Raw genomic sequence first — 20,436 nt, 5'->3', positions numbered from 1 at the left:
CAGAGCACTTTTCACCCCCATATGGGGTGTTTTCTGAATCGGGAGAAATTGGGCTTCAAATTTTTGGGGGTATTTTCCGCTATTACCCTTTTTAAAAATGTAAACATTTTGGGAAAACAAGCATTTTAGGTAAAAAAAAAAATTTTTTTTTACATATGCAAAAGTCGGGAAACACCTGTAGGGCATTAAGGTTCACGTTACCCCTTGTTACGTTCCCCGAGGCGTCTAGTTTCCAAAATGGTATGCCATGTGTTTTTTTTTTGCTGTTCTGGCACCATAGGGGCTTCCTAAATGCGGCATGCCCCCAGAGCAAAATTTGCTTTCGAAAAGCCAAATGTGACTCCTTCTCTTCTGAGACCTGTAGTGCACCAGCAGAGCACTTTTCACCCCCATGCGAGGTGTTTTCTGTATCGGGAGAAATTGGGCTTCAAATTTTGGGGGGTATTTTCTGCTATTACCCTTTTTAAAAATGTAAAATTTTTGGGAAACCAAGCATTTTAGGTAAAAAAAATATATATTTTTTTTACATATGCAAAAGTCGTGAAACACCTGTAGGGTATTAAGGTTCACTTTACCCCTTGTTACGTTCCCTGAGGGGTCTAGTTTCCAAAATGGTATGCCATGTGTTTTTTTTTTGCTGTCCTGGCACCATAGGGGCTTCCTAAATGCGGCATGCCCTCCAAAAACCATTTGTCGCTCCTTCCCTTCTGAGCCCTCTACTGCGCCCGCCGAACAATTAACATAGATATGAGGTATGTGCTTACTCGAGAGAAATTGGGTTTCAAATACAAGTAAAAATTTTCTCCTTTTTACCCCTTGCAAAAATTCAAAAATTGGGTCTACAAGAACATGCGAGTGTAAAAAATGAAGATTTTGAATTTTCTCCTTCACTTTGCTGCTATTCCTGTGAAACACCTAAAGGGTTAATACACTTACTGAATGTTTTTTTTAATACTTTAGGGGGTGTAATTTTTATAATGGGGTCTTTTATGGGGTATTTCTAATATGAAGACCCTTCAAATCCACTTCAAAACTGAACTGGTCCCTGAAAAATAGTGAGTTTGAAAATTTTGTGAAAAATTTCAAAATTGCTGCTGAACTTTGAAGCCCTCTGGTGTCTTCCAAAAGTAAAAACTCATAAATTTTATGATGCAAACATAAAGTAGACATATTGTTTATGTGAACCCAAAAAAATATATATTTTGAATATCCATTTTCCTTACAAGCAGAGAGCTTCAAAGTTAGAAAAATGCTAAATTTTCATTTTTTTCATCAAATTTGGGGATTTTTCACCAAGAAAGGATGCAAGTTACCATAAAATTTTACCACTAAGTTAAAGTAGAATATGTCACGAAAAAACAATCTCGTAATCAGAATGATAACTAAAAGCATTCCAGAGTTATTAATGTTTAAAGTGACAGTGGTCAGAATTGCGGTCCTTAAGGTATAAAATGGCCTGGTCCTTAAGGGGTTAAACAGATCTAAGGGGGAGTTTATTAAGGGTGGTGAAGGTAAACCATTTTTTACACCATTAATTTGTGTCATGATAATGTGCACATGGACCAAATTTAGTCACTGGTTTCATGGAATTCGGGTGCTGGTAAACATTTTTTTTTTTTTAAATTGACACTTTAGACTTTTTTTTGCGACTTTTTAACCCATTTTACGAAGATGTGCAACTTTTTACAAATGCTATCCACAGCCAGATTTCTAAGCCAGGTCTGGGCTGGTGTAAATCTATAACTAGAGATAAGCTAATCGATTTGGACAAATCTGAATTTGTTCCGAATTTCATTAAATATTCGATTCGGACCGAATCCAAATTTCCACTCTATCCGAAATTACAAATTTCTTCATTTACTCCATTTTGTTATTACACAAATAGAAAAACAAAGCTGCACATCCACCATTTGTATTTTGATCTACTTGCTTCTCAACATAATTTAAAAACTAACAGGTTGTTAGTATACATTTTGATCAAAAAGTACAAGCCTACTCGCCACGTCAAGGCATCCGGTCAAAGTGGGTCCCTAACACTGGAGTAGCGCCGTGCGGCGAACACTGCCTCCGAGACACCATGCCCACAGGGGGAACGACCCAGTGGCAAGGTAGCCCCACTGCTGCCCAACCAAGTCCCTGGCTTGGGGCCGTACGACCCCACAGAAAAAGCATCACAGAAACAATGGCCGCCACAGAGAACCACACCAGTGTGAACACTTACCATGTGCTCCCTACCAGAGGGCTGGAAGAATGTAAGGAGTAAACCCTTATGCAGTCTCCTGCTAATTAAAAATGCCTTTGCCGAATTGATGGAGTGGAGTGCTGGCCACGGAAGAAGGAAAATTCTCCCAGTCCTCTGACAGAGAGCACATGGTAGGTTTCACACTGGTGTGGTTCTCTGTGACAGCCATTGTTTCTGTGGGGTGGTGCGGCCCACAGCCAGGGGCTTGGTCGGGCAGCAGTGGGGCTGCCTGGCCACTGGGTCATTCCCCCCATTGGGCATGGTGTCTCGGAGGCAGTGGTTGCCGCCCGGCGTTATGCCAGGGTTAGTTTAGGGACCCACTCTTACTAGGTGGCCTTGACGTGGCGAGTGGGCTTGTACTTTTTGATCAAAATGTATACTAACAACCTGTTAGTTTTTTTTATTATGCTGAGAAGCAAGTAGGTCAAAATAAAAAATGGCTATTTTGTGTTGTCCATTTTGTTATTACTCTAAGGCTAGGATTCCACAGAGTTTTTGCAGTTAAAAAATGTATTTAACAACCTTTTAATTTTAATTTAATTTTAATTAATTTTTAAACAGGGACCAATTTATGTGGGTGGGCAGGGACCTAAAAATGTAACCGACAATAATAAAAATGTAGAAAGGGGCCATTTAAATGTAAAAATAATATATTTTTTTAGAATTCATTTTGTTTAACTTTTTATTAGTAATGTATTTTAATAATGTGTTTAATAAAGTGTGTGTGTTTTTAACTTTTTTTCTTTATTTTTATTTTTTTAGGAAGTACTACTACTCCCAGCATGGAACAGACTGTTTCATGATGGGAGTAGTAGTACCTATACTAATAGACAGATCGCCCCGGGTGTCACTTCGGACTGTTGCGATCCTCCTGTATAATGTATAGAAGCCACGGCACGGCCGCTCCTCTGAGTGATCCTGCACTATGTTCTGCAATTTAAAGTTCTTCACATCACAGATTCATATTTCCCGCAGAGAGCTGTGATTGGCCAAATGGTTCCAGCCAATCACAAGTATGTTGGAAATATTAATAATAGGTATATATATGGCAGTACAGGGAACCAGAGAAGAGCGGCTGTGCCCCCCATCTTTACATTATTCAGGACAATCGCAGTGGGTGTCAGGAGTGACAACCGCTGTGATCTTTCCTTAACTGCAGGTACTACTGCTCCCAACAGGGAGCACACTCTGCATTAATAGACAGATCGCAACAGGTGTCACTTCTTACACCTGTTCTGATCTGTCTATTAATGCAGGTACTACAGGGACTAATTATTGGGAGCAATATTATATATATTTTCACTTTATTTTTTAGCCCGTTTTATTTTATTTTTTCAGGTATTTAGATGTACTGGCATGAATAATTGCGGGGGGTCAGAGGTGAGCTGAGGACAGGGACATCAGTAATATGTATAATACAGTAAGCAAAAAAAGGCTGAAAGTTTCCTTAATTTATCAGAAATCCATAAATTTACAGAGGTCTTCTATCATAAATTAAACATACTTCAAATTATAATTTGCGGAGGCAGATGGCCGGGAAAATAATGTATGTACATGTATGTATTTAATGTAATTGGGAAAGATGATGTGATTGTAATTATACAGCATGATCTGGTTTTAATTGACAAATTACTGAAAAACTCTTCTTGCAATTCCAATGTCTCTGCTCTGTATGTAAAAAATCTTGAATTGTTTGTGTAGGGGATAATAGGAGTTGTAATTCCTGAATTCCAGTACAGTGGTTGCAGGGGGACAGGTAAGGGAGTCTATGGCCATCCTAGGGCTGTATGAATGGAAAAAATAAAGTTTTGAAATATACAGTAGCTGCTCTAATTAGAGCAAATTAAGGATAATTGAATAATGAGACCACATCCAATTAAGGTCAAATAGGTAATAGAGCATCAAAGGAATGTAGGTCAAGTGGTTTAACCTTAATTGGCTGTGGTTTTATTATTCAATTAAAGTCTTTCCCTCCTATTTCCTGTTCTTCATTCATCTGTCCGCTGTGTGAACGAAAAAAAGAATTAATATATAAACATATATTATATATATATATATAGACATATAGATATATGGATAGTTATATGTATGTATATATATATATATATATATATATATATATATATATAGCAAATACAGTCAGTTTGCAAATAGTGCAAAATATTTGTTTGCAAACTGCCGATCCTGCAGCATATCTTACCTGGGTTGAAGGAACGAGACCCACATCCTATTTGAGTACCCCTGGACAGTTTGCAAACATATATTTTACACTGTTTGCAAACTGACTGTTGGTGGGTCCCGCAGGATATCTCAATACTGTTGCAGGACCCAGCATATTGAGTATATGTACCATATGGATAACATGTAATAATATATACTGTAGATGTGTGTGGATGTAAACTTTCACATTAATATATATATATATATATATATATATATATATATATATATATATATATTATGTGTGTGTGTGTGTATGTTGTTCCATATTTAGCTATGTATATGTGTGTATACATATATATATATATATATATATATATATATAGCTCATATGTATATATATATATATATATATATATATATATATATAAAAAATATATATATATATATATTATTATTATTTTGAATGAAGAGCAGGAAATAGGAGGGAAAGACCTTAGTTGAATAATAAAACTACAGCCAATTAAGGTCAAACCACTTGACCTACATTCCTTTGATGTTCTATTAACTATTTGACCTAAATTGGATGTGGTCTCATTATTCAATTAATCATAATTTGCTCTAATTAGATTCCATTCATACGGCTCCAGGACGGCCATAGACTCCCTGCCGGTCCCGCTGCAACCACTGAACTAGAATTTAGGAATTACAACTCCTATTATCCCCTACATAAAAAATAAAAGATTTTTCACATATAGAGCAGAGGCATTGTTATTGCAAGAAGAGTTTTTCAGTAATTTGTCAATTAAATCCAGCTCATACTGTATAATTATAATGACATTATATTTCCCAATTACATTAAATACATACATTATTGTCCCGGCCATTACAATTTGAAGTATCTTTAATTTCTGAGAGAATATCTTTGTAAATTCATGGTTTTTTGGTAAATTAAGGAAACTGTCAGCTTTTTTGCCTATTGTATTATACATATGACTGATGTCCCTGTCCTCAGATTGTTTCTCACCCCGCAATTATTCATGCCAGCACATCTAAATGCCCGAAAAAATTAAAGAAATGGGGCTTAAAAGGAAAGTGAAAATATATATATCGCTTCCGATAATTAGTCCCTGTAGTACTTGCATTAATAGACAGATCCTAACAAGTGTAAGAAGTGACACCTGTTGCGATCTGTCCATTAATGCAGATAATACAGCTCCCAGCATGAAGCAGAGTGTGCTCCATGTTGGGAGCAGTAGTACCTACAGTAAAGGAAAGATCACAGCAGGTGTTACTCCTGACATTCTGCGATCGTCCTGTATAATGTATAGATCCGGGGCACAGCCGCTCTTCTCTGGTCCCCTGCACTGCCGTAGATATACCTATTATTCACAGAGATTTGTGATTGGCTGGAACAATCTGGCCAATCAAAGCCCTCTGCAGGAAATATGAATCTGTGATGTGAAGAACAGAATAGCGGTCACCCGCCCGCTTCTATACATTATACAGGAGTATAGCAACGTGTGTCAGAAGTGACACCCAGGGCGATTTGTCTATTAGTACAAGTACAAGATACTCCCATCATGGAAAAGTCTGTTCCATGCTGGGAGTAATAGTACTACGTAAAAAATAAAATAAAGAAAGAAAAAAACTCACACACTTTGTTATATTGATTTGCCGTAAATTTATTCGGATCAAATACATTTTTCTCTAAAAATTCGATCAATCAGCCGGATCTAATTTTTCAAATATTCGCTCATCTCTATTTATAACCTAACATTTTTTTCCAATCTCTAAATTTCATCCAGAAACAAACGACAGGTATTTGTTGGGGTAATGAAAATAAACATGTCATAAAATTTTAGCCTAACCTCTTGGTCCTTTATCTTTACATCCATACAAATCAGAGTGCATTGAATACCTCACCATGTTGTCAGATCAAATAAAAAGGGAGACAGGGGGACTTCTATCTTGCATCTTTTTCTATATCAAACAGTGGAGACAGAAAGCCAGGTGTATGCGCCCTTTCTTTTGAGTCTGGATAGACTGCTTTTGCATATCTGTGAAAGAGTCCTTTTATTCCAAATGTATCCTAGACGGCCTTTTACTAAATCCATCTGACAAAACCAAATGTACTTTCTGCATCATTTGCAAGCAGAGAAAGACCTTTATTTATCAGATCAAGTGGCAAGAAAACTTTCTGTGTTAACTATTATGTTTTCTGCTTTTGGCTCCTCCTCTATTTAAAACGAACTAAAGATAACTTTTATTAGGGGAGGGGCTTTTTTCCCCAAATTTTTTTCATAATTTTTAAGTCCCCATAGGGAACTATGACATGCAATTTTTCAATTGCATACACTGAACAATGCTGTGCCATAGCACAACATTGTTCAATGTTATTGACGCACCATTACTACAGGCTGCTGAGGCTACCTGCAGAGATGGAGTGCCGATGAGAGGACTGAGGGTTCTGCCATCGTCCTCTCAACTGATCCACAGAGAAGCCTCCAACTGATTTTTGGCACTTTAGACGCCGCAATCAACTTTGATTGTAATGTCCAAAGGGTTTATGCTGGACATCTGCCCAATCGGCAATGTCCGGCATTAGCTATGGGTCCTGGCTCATAACACCATAACACCTGGGGCCGACCGGGTATGAAGCACACACTTCTACAATTCATAAAATGGGAGAGGGTACGTCCTATACATTTACATCTTGCATTAAGGGCCCGGCGATCAGCCGACGAATGAGTAAACACTTGTTCCATGGCTGATTATGTGGTTTTAACCTGTAAAAAAATCTTTGTTCACTGGCTGTTCTGTATGATAGGTGATATGAGGCCGACAAATTATATGAGTAAAGGGTTGCACGATTGATCCAGCAATAGTCTGAGTGGCCCTGCCCACCCAATAGCTGAGCATATAATAGGCTTAATAAATGAGCACCGATCTAAGAGATCAGCATTAATATCATACAGGGGTCAGGCTGTGTAATAAAACCCTTACACATACTATATTCATATCCCATTAAATGCCCTTTATTGCAGATTTATTATGTTAGATTCCATATAAAACTGACATAGAAAGAAAATTGGCATGTTCAAGGAACAATTTCTCCATGAAACAGTGCCACAGGGAGTCACCATACAAAAACATCTGGAATGCCCACTGCTTTGTGAGGCCTACAACTAAGGGATTTCTTAAGAGTTTACAGCGAAGGACTCAGGCTCTGTCTACACTGTTTTGCTGCCTCCATGAGGTGAGACACTGATTCTGGAGAAATTAAGACAAAACTAGGCTGGTTATCCAAACCAAACCTTCCTCTTTAATTGCAAGACTATTCTATTTATTTATTTATTTTGTTCTCTGTTCTCAATAATCCGATGTTACAAAATTTAACAGAGCTTTTATCCTTTGCTTTTTTTTTTTTTTTTTTGTCTGACGAAGGAAAAGAGTTTGGGAACATTGACGTAGACATGGTGCATACAAATTGCTTGCTTGACTTGACCTTTAATCTTGAGGAACAAGCAGAAAAATGTTCCAAGGATGTGAGTTTGTTGCTGCCTAGAGACTGATAAGCCTTAATAAAGGTGTATTCAGTTGCAATTCCTCTAAAGCTTTCAGTGCTATCATCCTTTTTTTATTTTTGTTACAAGTACTTATCTAAATCCCTTTCAATGTCATCTTGGTTGCACTTTGTATTCTCTTATATTTTGACTCCTTGTGTTCACATCTGCTTGCCCCTGTTTCAGATGCACACTTTACTGATTATTTGACACCAGTGGGGAAAAAAGAAAAACTAAATATGCTTACATTATCACCCACTTGTCTGACATTCAGAATATTTTATGTTTCCACTGCTGCTAAAATCTCAATGCATTTTTATCAGTACTCTTCAATTTCTCTAAAACATAACCCATGTTTTCAGTCAGCCTCTGAACCTCACTGCGCACATGGGGCTGTGGTGGGGAAAGCCCTCTGTGTATATGCCTAGCATATTTCCTGGCAGAATATGTTGTGTATGTGCTTTGTGTGACCCTATCCTTATAGACCAAATGGTATATCAAGAATGGAGATAAAGTCCACAATAATCACCCCTTAGGGATGGCCATTACAGGCCTTCATTTTATCGTCATCACATGAGTCATAACTGTATTATTTTTCCATCAGTGTAACTGGTGTGAGAGCTTAATTTTTTTGTGTTTTAATGGCACTACTGTGCCTAAGCAGTTTTTTTGTACACCATGTGCTTTGCAGAATAAATAAGTTATAGTTACCTTTTTCTTCATAGATCTACTTAAAAGAAAATGTAGGTATGTATTTTGAGAGTTAAAATAAAATCTTTCAAATAAAGGTTTGGGAAAAGGTATTTTATTTTTTAATTCAAGAGGTTATCCCAAAATTCCAAGTTATCCCCTATCCAGTGAATAGGGGGGTAACAAGATGATTGCTGGATAGAAGACATCTGGGATCCAAATCAATGATGTCAAATGAGTAATCCCAAGATTAAACATTCTCCACTATTCTATGGATAGGAGATGGCTTGTCTAATTGATGGAGAAAAGACAACTGGGACTCAAACCAATCATGAGAATAGAGCACAAAGGTCCCACAAGTAAGTGGAGTGGCGGCACACATACTGGGCTAACCTCTATTTACTCTCTATAAGACTTCAGAACATTGCCTAGCACTGAACTTAGCAATGTTCTGAAGTCCCATATAGAGTGAATACAGTGGTGCTCCAACATAGATGCTGCCACTGGGATTGGTTTGGGTACCGGTGATCTTCTCTCCACCATTTAGTAAGCTATCCCCTATCTGTAGAATAGGTGATAGTGTTTAACCCTGGGATAACCTCTTTCACCTTTCGTAAACCAAATTTTACAATATATTGTCACACTAGGTTGATTCTTGATTGCTTTTAGTATTTTATAGCAGTGGTCTCCAATCTGGGGCCCATCAGGTGTTGCAAATCAGCTGCTGCTAAAGGGTCAGAGTTTGTAGACTACTATTTTATAGCACTATTGCATGTCAGCGTAACACCAACAAGCAATCTATTAGGCCATGGTCTAGTAGTAAGATTCCTCTGACAGACCTGAAGGCCTACGTAAGGATTCCAGCAGCTATGGCAATCCATTGGTGTGCCACAGGGTCGTTGCTAGGGGGAAGGACTAACAGGGCTGTAGCCCCAGGTCTCATGCCCATAGCTCCAGGTCTTAATCTACCGCTGCATTAAGCAGTGGCTTCTGGGACGTGATGTGATGCTCCTAAGGCCTGTCAGCCCTGCTGTTCTCCCATCCTCCACACATAGCACCAGTCTTAGAAGATTTTAGGCTCAGCTTGGCGAGCGGGAGAACAGCATCTCCTTGCCACAGACAGACTGTTGAGCGCAAACAGAATAAGCCCTTCACAGACCTGCTCCCTCTTGACTGCACCGCACATTTCCTGGCCGGTCCACCACTTATACATATAGTTTTTTTTCCTGTCTCTACAATGCTTTGTATAATAAAATAAAGTACGTACATTAAAAGTACAACTTTCCCCCCCAAAAAATAAGCCCTTTCATAATGCAATCATACAAAAAAGAGAGGAAAAAAAATTTTGTTGTCAAAAGGAAAGAAAATAGAAAGCTATGTGAAAATGTGTGTAAAAGGATCCCCTATCCACTGGACAGGGGATAGCTAGGTGATCGGTGAGATCTGCCTGCTGATTCACCACCGATCACCAGAATGGAGGAGTAATGTCCCTGATAATGCCTAATGCATTCTCTTGTGTTTGAGGGTGTGATTAGGGAGCGTGACTGGGCTATGGGCAGCATGGCCGGGCTATGGGCTATGAATACCTATCAACACGCCTTTTGTGCCCTTCTTCTCTGTGAAAAGGGTCAAAGACTTGGAAAAGATGCTTCTCTGATCCCAGCCATTATAGCAGAATCAGAATAGATGGAGTCGGCACTCGTGTAACACAGAGTGGTTCTCGCAGACCAGAAGTAAATGCAGTTTATTCACACAACTTGAATGTTGCTATATTAAAGATGTGTGAATAAACACAAAAGATTTAGCAGAGATACGTGAGTGCCGAGACTTCTTCCTACATACTGCATTATAGCAGAATTTACTGCGCTCACACTGTTATTCACATGGAAAAATTCTCTATATTCATATGATTACCATTGCTTACATGTGCAGCATGTTTTTTTTTTTATCACAAGACAGTTCATAATGTATATTTATTTAGTATATCATGATGCGCCAAGGGGTTAACGAAACCTTGGGCTGGAAACAAAAAAAATACATTTTAGAAAATAGAACAGATCTTATTCCACAGCAGGTTAGAAATGAAAGCAATCTCACTGGTTGTTATGGTCTAGTGGTGTAGCAATATGCAAGTGACATCCCAGGGTTCTTTTGGTAGCCAAGAATCCTGGGTAAAAGACACTGTCTAAGTTAAAATCAGCCTCCTAGCCCTGCATTCATAGACCACATGCTACTTCAGGCTGCTTTAGGAGATGCCAGCACCATAAACAGGCTACATCCTGGTGCAGATGGAATGGTCATCTCACATAAGTTGCACTGACTGAACGGACCACAAATTTCACAAGCCAAAAGAGGCCTCAGTTAATCCACTTATTGTGGGAGAAACAAAAGGTAAGTATGGAAGTATCTATTTGCTGGGGACACAGTTGCTTATTGGGGGCTCGAAAGGGGTGGTGACTAGTATTTTTGGTGTGAAAAGAGGCATTATTTCTATGAAGGAGGCACAACCAAGGTCATTGCTACTGTGAGGTTGGCACAAAAGTTGAAGTTATAATTGTTTGAGCCTAATAGGAATCTATGAGGCACTATTCTTTGGTGTTTGGTGGGGTGTTTGTAAAGGGGACTATAGTTAAGATATCATTATCTTAGCAGTACAGTATGTTGGGCAGATACAGTAATTAATATAAATAGGACAATAACAGGGAAAGAGGTGGGGTGGTAAAAAGCTGAGGAGTTGTGGGGATAAAAAAAATAGTACAGATTGCTGAAAATGCCCCCAAAAAAAATAAAAAAATAAAAAGCCAAAGATATCTAGACAGAAAACTCTGAAAACTTAAGTGGCTGGTGAAGGTCATCTTGATGCTTTGGTGTCAATGAAGAAAAGGAAAAGACTATAATAAGAAAAGTAATGTACTGCAATCTATTGGTTTTAACAACACTATTATCAATTACACGGTTTGCAGAGCATCTATGTAGAAAACAAATCATACCATTATATAGTCACTGTATAGTGGTAACTGATCTTTGTGAAAAGATTGTTATTTAGTCACTGCATGGTGATAGTCATACTATAATGGTGGTGGTCATATGCATTAGTATAATTTGGGACTTGTACAACATCCCAGATAAAGTGTGCACACTGGAGGGGTTGCTGGAATGATGAGGGTTATAGTCCTCTGGAGGATGTGGTCTGGCTACTGGTTAGAACATAATGGTCACAGTCTCCCACCAGACCTCAAACACTTTCTAATACAGCACTGTGGTGAGTGGTTTGCTCACTGTGATGGAGACACAAATCTTCACCGCTGGCTTTCCCAATGTATTCACTCACTGTAGCTTTTGTAAGTTTCATCTCTTTTCATTTTTAGCCTATTTGTAGTACTCATGTTTCTCTTTAGTTTAGATATCTACCTGTTTGGCTCACAGTTTTCTCTTTTCTTGTCTTTGTCCTTTTGTACTGAAATTCCCAACTGTCTGGTTCTGATCTGTAATAAATCTGGGATGTGATAGCCATGATTGCATTAAGCTTGTTGGAAGCCTACTTGGGCCATTATTTGGAGCTGTAGGGCCCTTGTTAAACTTCTCCTCACAGGCTTTTCTTCTCCTTACTCATTTCCCTCCTGCACATAACCTTGTATGCTCTGAACAATGTCCTTTGTTACAGTCACTATAGATCCATCTAGATAGGTTGGTCTCAAGTAAGCTCCACCTTACTTCCAGAAGGTTCCTACTATGTTGTGGGGGTGTTTTGTCTTCCATTATAGCCTAAGCCTTGCCTGTTTACAATGTGAAGTGCCCCATAGAACACATTGCAACATAAATCAGGATAAAACAGAATAAAACAGTATAAGGCAGAAGGCATTCTTACTAGTTCATTTGTAATGGACCCTGTTGGACAGTACACTTATATAGTGGTAACACTGGTGATATAGGTCTTTGTACATGGAATTTATTAAAAAACAGTGTTAAGATAATATATAATAACAGTATGGTGATAATGTTTGGTATCCAGCATTTTGATATAGGAATATGCCATATCAAAATAATTTTTATACATTATACATTAAGATTATTGGTACAGCAATGTGAAGCAATTATAAATAATGTACCTTATACTGACAGCAAATAATGGCATACCAGTCTTCACTTAATATACATGCCACATTTAGATTTTCGATATTTCACCATGAATTTATTCTGTATGCAACAAAAGCAATATGCACTTTTGTACCGAATATTCTATTCACCCAGGATGCTGAGATCTCTCCGTATTCGAAGCTAAAATGTATTAGATAACATTTTTATTCAGCTGGGTTCATTGCTTGTACACAGAGAAAAGGTATAGAAAAGGTTAAATGCTTCTTTCTGTAGCCCACACATCCCCCAGCGCAGAGCAATCTCTGGCAGACAGCCAACCAATCTTTGCTTCCTAATAAAACTCTGATTCCATCTGCTTCTGCAGTGCAATATATTCCACTTCAGGTCAAAAGCAGAGAGCCAGCAGTATTAACATTACACTAATCTGTAAAGACATTTTCACTAGGCTAGATAGGCTAATGTTACACACCACTAAAAGCTTCAAGGGTAAGGAACAGCAGTAATTGTCACTGGGAAATATGCAGTGTCTGGCTTTTATTAAATCTCTCAAATGACAATAAATTTGTTCCTGTCAAAAACAAACAGCGACAAAATATGACTAATAAGGAGAGATCTTTCTTAATAGAAAAAGCATCCAGAGACCTACAGCCAGCTCTTGTTGTACTCAAGGCTTCTATGTTTTTCATGAAAATTTACACTCTTTGGAGTATTTTAGTGCAACTTGCTGGATCTATTTGAGGGAAATGTGCTATGTGAGCATATTTATTCATACAGAAAAATCCTTCTGTGTTCCATCTCACTCAATATTATGGAGGTGGTAGACTACATTTCTAAACAATTGTTTAAATGCCACAATAAAACTGCACTCTCAAAATGTGGTTTTTATGTTTATTTTTTATTTTTTAAATAGTGAGTATTACTGAAGGCATTTTTTCCTTTGGTGTTTTTCCCCTGGGGTTTTCTCATTAAAAGTCATGTCATTCATTCAACATGTGACTCAATAATTTCTATTGAAGAATTAGGGGAAACATTTGAGAAACAAACCTTAAACCCACATGGCACTTTTCTTGCAGTTTTTTTCCCCTCCCCTAGAAGCCTATGGGAGAGAAAACACTACATGTTAAAGAAAAACTTGCAGCATACTGCAATTTTACGAAATTGACAGTGACCAGTCAGAATTTAGCTGTAAGTCAATAGGGATTTATGAAATGCCATACCCATTTGCCATTTTTTGTCTTTGGCATTTTTTACTTCTCTTCTCTTTTTTGCGTTTTTGGGCTCAGTGGCAGTTTTTCAAAATTGCAGAATGTTGAGATTATGTTCTTTTTTCCACAGAAATTTTGGCTTCTATAGGAGAGAAAAAAAGTCCATTAAAAACACAATGTGGGTTTTGCATTGGTGTTTTTTCTGGCATGTTTACATCTTATTTGTAAAAATTATAAGAGTTAAAAAAGGGCATCTTCTCTGGACTCAAGTGCCACAGTTTTCTGCCATAGGAAACCAGCTTTGAGCATTGGTACAAATTATGGGTAATTTTATCCCGCTAGTAAATACCCCTAAACTATGTTTTCTTATTCGGCATAACATAGTGGATACTATCTCAAAAATAACAAAGCTATTCACAATAATCCAGTTATTAGACTCTCCTTTATTATATCATTAAACATTATAAAAAAAAAGTAAAACAAGGCAACATCAGACATTTGAATATCTGAATCAGACATTTCATCAGGTACCTATGTTACATAAATACTGAGGAGCACCAAACAAACCGGGGTCAAGGTTCACAGGGCAGAGTGAAAAAAGCAACATTGTGTTCTCTCTCATCATCATCTCTTCTACATCTCATTACATGTCATTGAGGTAGTAGAGACAATATAATGTTACTTTTCTCTCCACCCTGTGAAACCTGACCTGGTTTGTTTGGCGGTCCTCGCTACATTTTAAAGTGTGCACACAAGCTTTGTAACACACCAATGTGATGAATTGGAAAGTGGTTCAGAAAAAGAGCATGTCTGAGCATATGTTGTTTTATAGACTTTTGAATAATATAATAAAAAAAAAGATACAATTAGCTGGACAATTGTGGATACTTTTGGCTTTTTGGAAAATATAATAGAAGGTTGTACCCAGTATGATTTGCTGATCTTTTGAAAAACACAATAAAAGATTGTACCTGGTATGACTTGCTCATTTTTGGGAACATATGATAGAATAGAATATTGTACCCTGTATGTTTAGCTGACCAAAACATAGTCTCCCCCCCCCCCCCTCCAAAGGTGGAAATCTAAGAAGGGAGACCTCTGAGCTCCTTCGTTATACTACATTCCCCCAAATCCTAGCAGATTCATAGTCCCACTCTATCCAGCTGGTCTGCCTCTTCTTCTACTCTGATGATGTTTAGGCAGAAGTTGAAAGACATATAATCATGTAATCACACTTTAACTCTGTAACACAGTTTGCATTCTTACTTTTTCTCTTATGGCGCATCCTGTGACGTCCTGCTCGCAGAATTAATTTGTAATCAGGTGTAAAAAAAACAAAAAAAACAATGGTATTATGCACAAGTAGAACATTTTGAATGCAGGCAAAAATACATCAAACTCTAGACAAGGCCCCATTCAAGCCATAGACCACATCCCTAAATTAAACCTTAGTGTGTAGTAATTGGTAATAGTACTAGTTGACCTGTCTAACCAGATCTAAAAAATAGGGTCAGAACCTATCCAAGACTGGAAAAGTACAATATGGCTCCTGTTTTTGGGTTAGCACAGATAATTTTCTCACTAAATGGTGCCCAAAAAATCAGCTACAGTCATACTTTGCAGTTTTATTCCCAGTACAAATGTATTACCGGGAGTAAGGAGGTGCATCTACACTCTAGTTGTTTGATAAGACATGGAGGAGAAGGTTCAAGAAAAAAGATGTTCCTACACATGGCTAAGCCTGTCAAACTTACTCAGGAGGACGTCTAGGTGGTGTTGTGTGCTCTTTAGACTCACAGAGGGAGATTTATCAAATCTTGTGCAGAGGAAAACTTGCCCAGTTGCCCATAGCAACCAATCAGATTGCTCCTTTCATTTTGCAGAGACCTTGTTAAAAATGAAAGAAGCTATCTGATTGGTTGCTATGGGCAACTAAGCAGCTTTTCCTCTGTACAGGTTTTGATAAATCTCCCCCATATTGTTTTTGTGTGACCTTGCAAGTGCTATGCCTCCTTCCTCCTTCTACTGTCAAAAGTGGAGAAGAGCATTGATTATTTAACCCCTTAAGGACCAGGCCATTTTACACCTTAAGGACCAGAGCATTTTTTGCACATCTGACCACTGTCACTTTAAACATTAATAACTCTGGAACGCTTTTAGTTATCATTCTGATTCTGAGATTGTTTTTTCGTGACATATTCTACTTTAACTTAGTGGTAACATTTTCCTTTCTTGGTGAAAAATCCCCAAATTTGATGAAAAAAATGAAAATTTTGCATTTTTCTAACTTTAAAGCTCTCTGCTTGTAAGGAAAATGGATATTCAAAATAAAAAAATGTTGGGTTCACATATACAATATGTCTACTATATGTTTGCATCATCAAATTTATGAGTTTTTTACTTTTGGAAGACATCAGAGGGCTTCAAAGTTCAGCAGCAATTTGAAACATTTTTGACAAAATTTTCAAACTCGCTATTTTTCATGGACCAGTTCAGGTTTGAAGTGGATTTGAAGGGTCTTCATATTAGAAATACCCCATAAATGACCCCATTATAAAAACTACACCCCCCAAAGTATTCAAAATGACATTCAATAAGTGTATTAACCCTTTAGGTGTTTCACAGGAATAGCAGCAAAGTGAAGGAGAAAATTCACAATCTTAATTTTTTACACTCGCATGTTCTTGTAGACCCAATTTTTGAATTTTTGCAATTGGTAGAAAGGAGAAAATTTTTACTTGTATTTGAAACCCAATTTCTATCGAGTAAGGACATACCTCATATGTCTATGTAAAGTGTTCGGCGGGCGCAGTAGAGGGCTCAGAAGGGAAGGAGCGACAAACGGTTTTTGGGGGGCATGTCACCGTTAGGAAGCCCCTATGGTGCCAGGACAGCAAAAAAAAAAAAACACATGGCATACCATTTTGGAAACTAGACCCATCGGGGAACGTAACAAGGGGTAAAGTGAACCTTAATAATCCACAGGTGATTCACGACTTTTGCATATGTAAAAAAAAAAAAAAAAATGTTTTACCTAAAATGCTTGGTTTCCCAAAAATTTTACATTTTTTAAAAGGGTAATAGCAGAAAATACCCACCAAAATTTGAAGCCCAATTTCTCCCAATTCAGAAAACACCCCATATGGGGGTGAAAAGTGCTCTGCAGGCGCACTACAGGTCTCAGAAGAGAAGGAGTCACATTTGGCTTTTTGAAAGCAAATTTTGCTCTGGGGGCATGCCACATTTAGGAAGCCCCTATGGTGCCAGAACAGCAAAAAAAAAACCACATGGCATACCATTTTGGAAACTAGACCCCTCGGGGAACGTAACAAGGGGTAATGCGAACCTTAATACCCTACAGGTGTTTCACGACTTTTGCATATGTAAAAAATAAAAAAAAATTACCTAAAATGCTTGGTTTCCCAAAATGTTAACATTTTTAAAAAGGGTGATAGCAGAAAATACCCCCCAAAATTTGAAGCCCAATTTCTCCCGATTCAGAAAACACCCCATATGGGGATGAAAAGTGCTCTGCTGGCGCACTACAGGTCTCAGAAGAGAAGGAGTCACATTTGGCTTTTTGAAAGCAAATTTTGCTCTGGGGGCATGCCGCATTTAGGCAGCTCCTATGGTGCCAGAACAGCAAAAAAAAAACCACATGGCATACCATTTTGGAAACTAGACCCCTCGGGGAAGGTAACAAGGGGTAATGCGAACCTTAATACCCTACAGGTGTTTCACGACTTTTGCATATGTAAAAAAAAAAACATTTTTTTTTACCTAAAATGCTTGGTTTCCCAAAAATTTTACATTTTTAAAAAGGGTAAAAGCAGAAAATACCCCCCAAAATTTGTAACACAATTTCTCCCGAGTACGGCGATACCCCATATGTGACCCTAAACTGTTGCCTTGAAATACGACAGGGCTCCAAAGTGAGAGCGCCATGCGCATTTGAGGCCTAAATTAGGGACTTGCATAGGGGTGGACATAGGGGTATTCTACACCAGTGATTCCTCCAGCTGTTGTAAAACTCCCAGCATGCCTGGACAGTCAACGGCTATCTGGCAATATTGGGAGTAGTTGTTTTGCAACAGCTGGAGGCTCCGTTTTGGAAACAGTGGCGTACCAGACGTTTTTCATTTTTATTGGGGAGGGGGGCTGTGTAGGGGTATGTGTATATGTAGTGTTTTTTACTTTTTATTGTGTGTTAGTGTAGTGTAGTGTTTTTAGGGTACAGTCGCACGGGCGGGCGGTTCACAGTAGTTTCTCACTGGCAGTTTGAGCTGCGGCAGAAAATTTGCCGCAGCTCAAACTTGCAGCCGGATACTTACTGTAATCCTCCGCCCATGTGAGTGTACCCTGTACGTTCACATTGGGGAGGGGGGAACATCCAGCTGTTGCAAAACTACAACTCCCAGCATGTAGGGTCTATAAGTGCATGCTGGGAGTTGTAGTTTTGCAACAGCTGGAGGCTCCGTTTTGGAAACAGTGGCTTACCAGACGTTTTTCATTTTAATTGGGGAGGGGGGCTGTGTAGGGGTATGTGTATATGTAGTGTTTTTTACTTTTTATTTTATTTTATTTTGTGGTAGTGTAGTGTTTTTAGGGTACAGTCGCACGAGCGGGGGGTTCACAGTAGTTTCTCGCTGGCAGTTTGAGCTGCAGCAGAAAATTTGCCGCAGCTCAAACTTGCAGCCGGATACTTACTGTAATCCTCCGCCCATGTGAGTGTACCCTGTACGTTCACATTGGGGGGGGGGGGGGGAGAAACATCCAGCTGTTGCAAAACTACAACTCCCAGCATGTACGGTCTATCAGTGCATGCTGGGAGTTGTAGTTTTGCAACAGCTGGAGGCACACTGGTTGTGAAACACCGAGTTTGGTAACAAACTCAGTGTTTTGCAACCAGTGTGCCTTCAGCTGTTGCAAAAGCTACAACCCCCAGCATGTACGGACAGCGGAAGGGCATGCTGGGTGTTGTAGTTATGCAACAGCGGGAGGCATACTACTTTGCCTGGGGATGCTGGGGATTGTAGTTATGCAACAGCTGGAGACACACTGGTTTGCTACATAACTCAGTGTGCCTTCAGCTGTTGCAAAACTACAACTCTCAGCAGTCACCGACAGCCAACGGGCATGCTGGGAGTTGTAGTTATGCAACCACCAGATGCACCACTGCAACTCCCAGCATGCACTTTAGCTTATTGTGCAAGCTGGGAGTTGTAGTTATACAACAGCTGAAGGTACACTTTTCCGTAGAAAAAATGTGCCTCCAGCTGTTGCAAAACCATAAGTCCCAGCATGCCCATAAGGGAATGCTGGGAGTTGTGGTGGTCTGCCTCCTCCTGTTGCATAACTATAGCTCCCAGCATGCCCTTTTTGCATGCTGGGAGCTGTTGCTAAGCAACAGCAGGAGGCTGTCACTCACCTCCTGCTGCTGCTGATCCACGCCACGCAGGTCAGTCCCGCCGCCGTCGCTCCTGGGGCCCCGATCCCAACATTAACGCCGGGGATCGGGGTTCCCAGCACCCGGGGTGCACGTCCCGCACCCGCTCACGTCCTCCGGAAGAGGGGCGGAGCGGGTTGCAGGAGTGACACCCGCAGCAGGCGCCCTGATTGGTCGGCCGACGAATCAGGGCGATCGTGAGGTGGCACCAGTGCCACCTCACCCCTGCTGGCTATGGCTGTTCGGGGCCGTCTCTGACGGCCCCGATCAGCCAGTAATTCCGGGTCACCGGGTCACTGGAGACCCAATTGACCCGGAATCGCCGCAGATCGCTGGACTGAATTGTCCAGCGATCTGCGGCCATCGTGAAACATGGGGGGGCATAATGACCCCCCTGGGCGATATGCCGCGATGCCTGCTGAACGATTTCAGCAGGCATCGGGCACCGGCTCCCCTCCGGCTAGCGGCGGGGGGCCGGGAATGGACAGGACGTACTCCTACGTCCTCGGTCCTTAAGGACTCGGAAACGGGGGCGTAGGAGTACGTCCATTGTCCTTAAGGGGTTAAGGGGCCAAGTCCAAAACAATTTCATAATGACATCTAGCATCTAAAAAAGGAGCAGCTCTCTCTGCTCTCAAGGAGTGTTAACAAACAAATATACTTTAGTTTGCATTCTTTTACTTCTTTTACTTATTCATGCAGCAAACAGTGTTTGTAAGAGAGTACAGAGTCTCTGTACTCTCTTACAAGTACATCCACATTGCCACATATGTAGTTTTACTTACTTCAGAGAGGGTAGTATGGCTTCCACTACTCCCCCCCCCCCCCCACCCGTGTAGCCTCAAATCAGTATCCGTCAGTCTGCATCTCTAGTAGCAATCCCCTCTTTGGTCTCTTAGTTTCAATCACGAGCAGGCACGACCATTCAGATATTTAAATAAAGACTTTTATTATACATAACATATAGAATGACAATATCCAATGCGTGTTCGAGTCTCTTCCTTCCTCAGGAATATACTGAGGAAGGGG

At 39.6% G+C, this 20,436-nt stretch overlaps 1 long non-coding RNA gene across 1 annotated transcript in view; it reads right to left on the bottom strand.

The window, feature by feature from the left end:
* The window catches only part of LOC130310129 (uncharacterized), a 70,083-nt gene extending 55,980 nt beyond the window's left edge, over positions 1 to 14,103 (bottom strand). Inside the window, exons 1-3 of the long non-coding RNA XR_008858689.1 lie at positions 13,974 to 14,103; positions 13,801 to 13,852; positions 12,768 to 12,936 (exon numbers count right to left, since the gene is read on the bottom strand). This is a non-coding gene — a long non-coding RNA (uncharacterized LOC130310129). The remainder of the gene's footprint in view (positions 1 to 12,767; positions 12,937 to 13,800; positions 13,853 to 13,973) is intronic.
* Between the last annotated feature and the right edge of the window lie 6,333 nt (positions 14,104 to 20,436).

The sequence above is a fragment of the Hyla sarda genome, chromosome 1 (assembly GCF_029499605.1).
Source record: "Hyla sarda isolate aHylSar1 chromosome 1, aHylSar1.hap1, whole genome shotgun sequence".
Classification (NCBI taxonomy): Eukaryota; Metazoa; Chordata; class Amphibia; order Anura; family Hylidae; genus Hyla; species Hyla sarda.
This window is presented reverse-complemented; position numbering and strand designations above follow the sequence as displayed.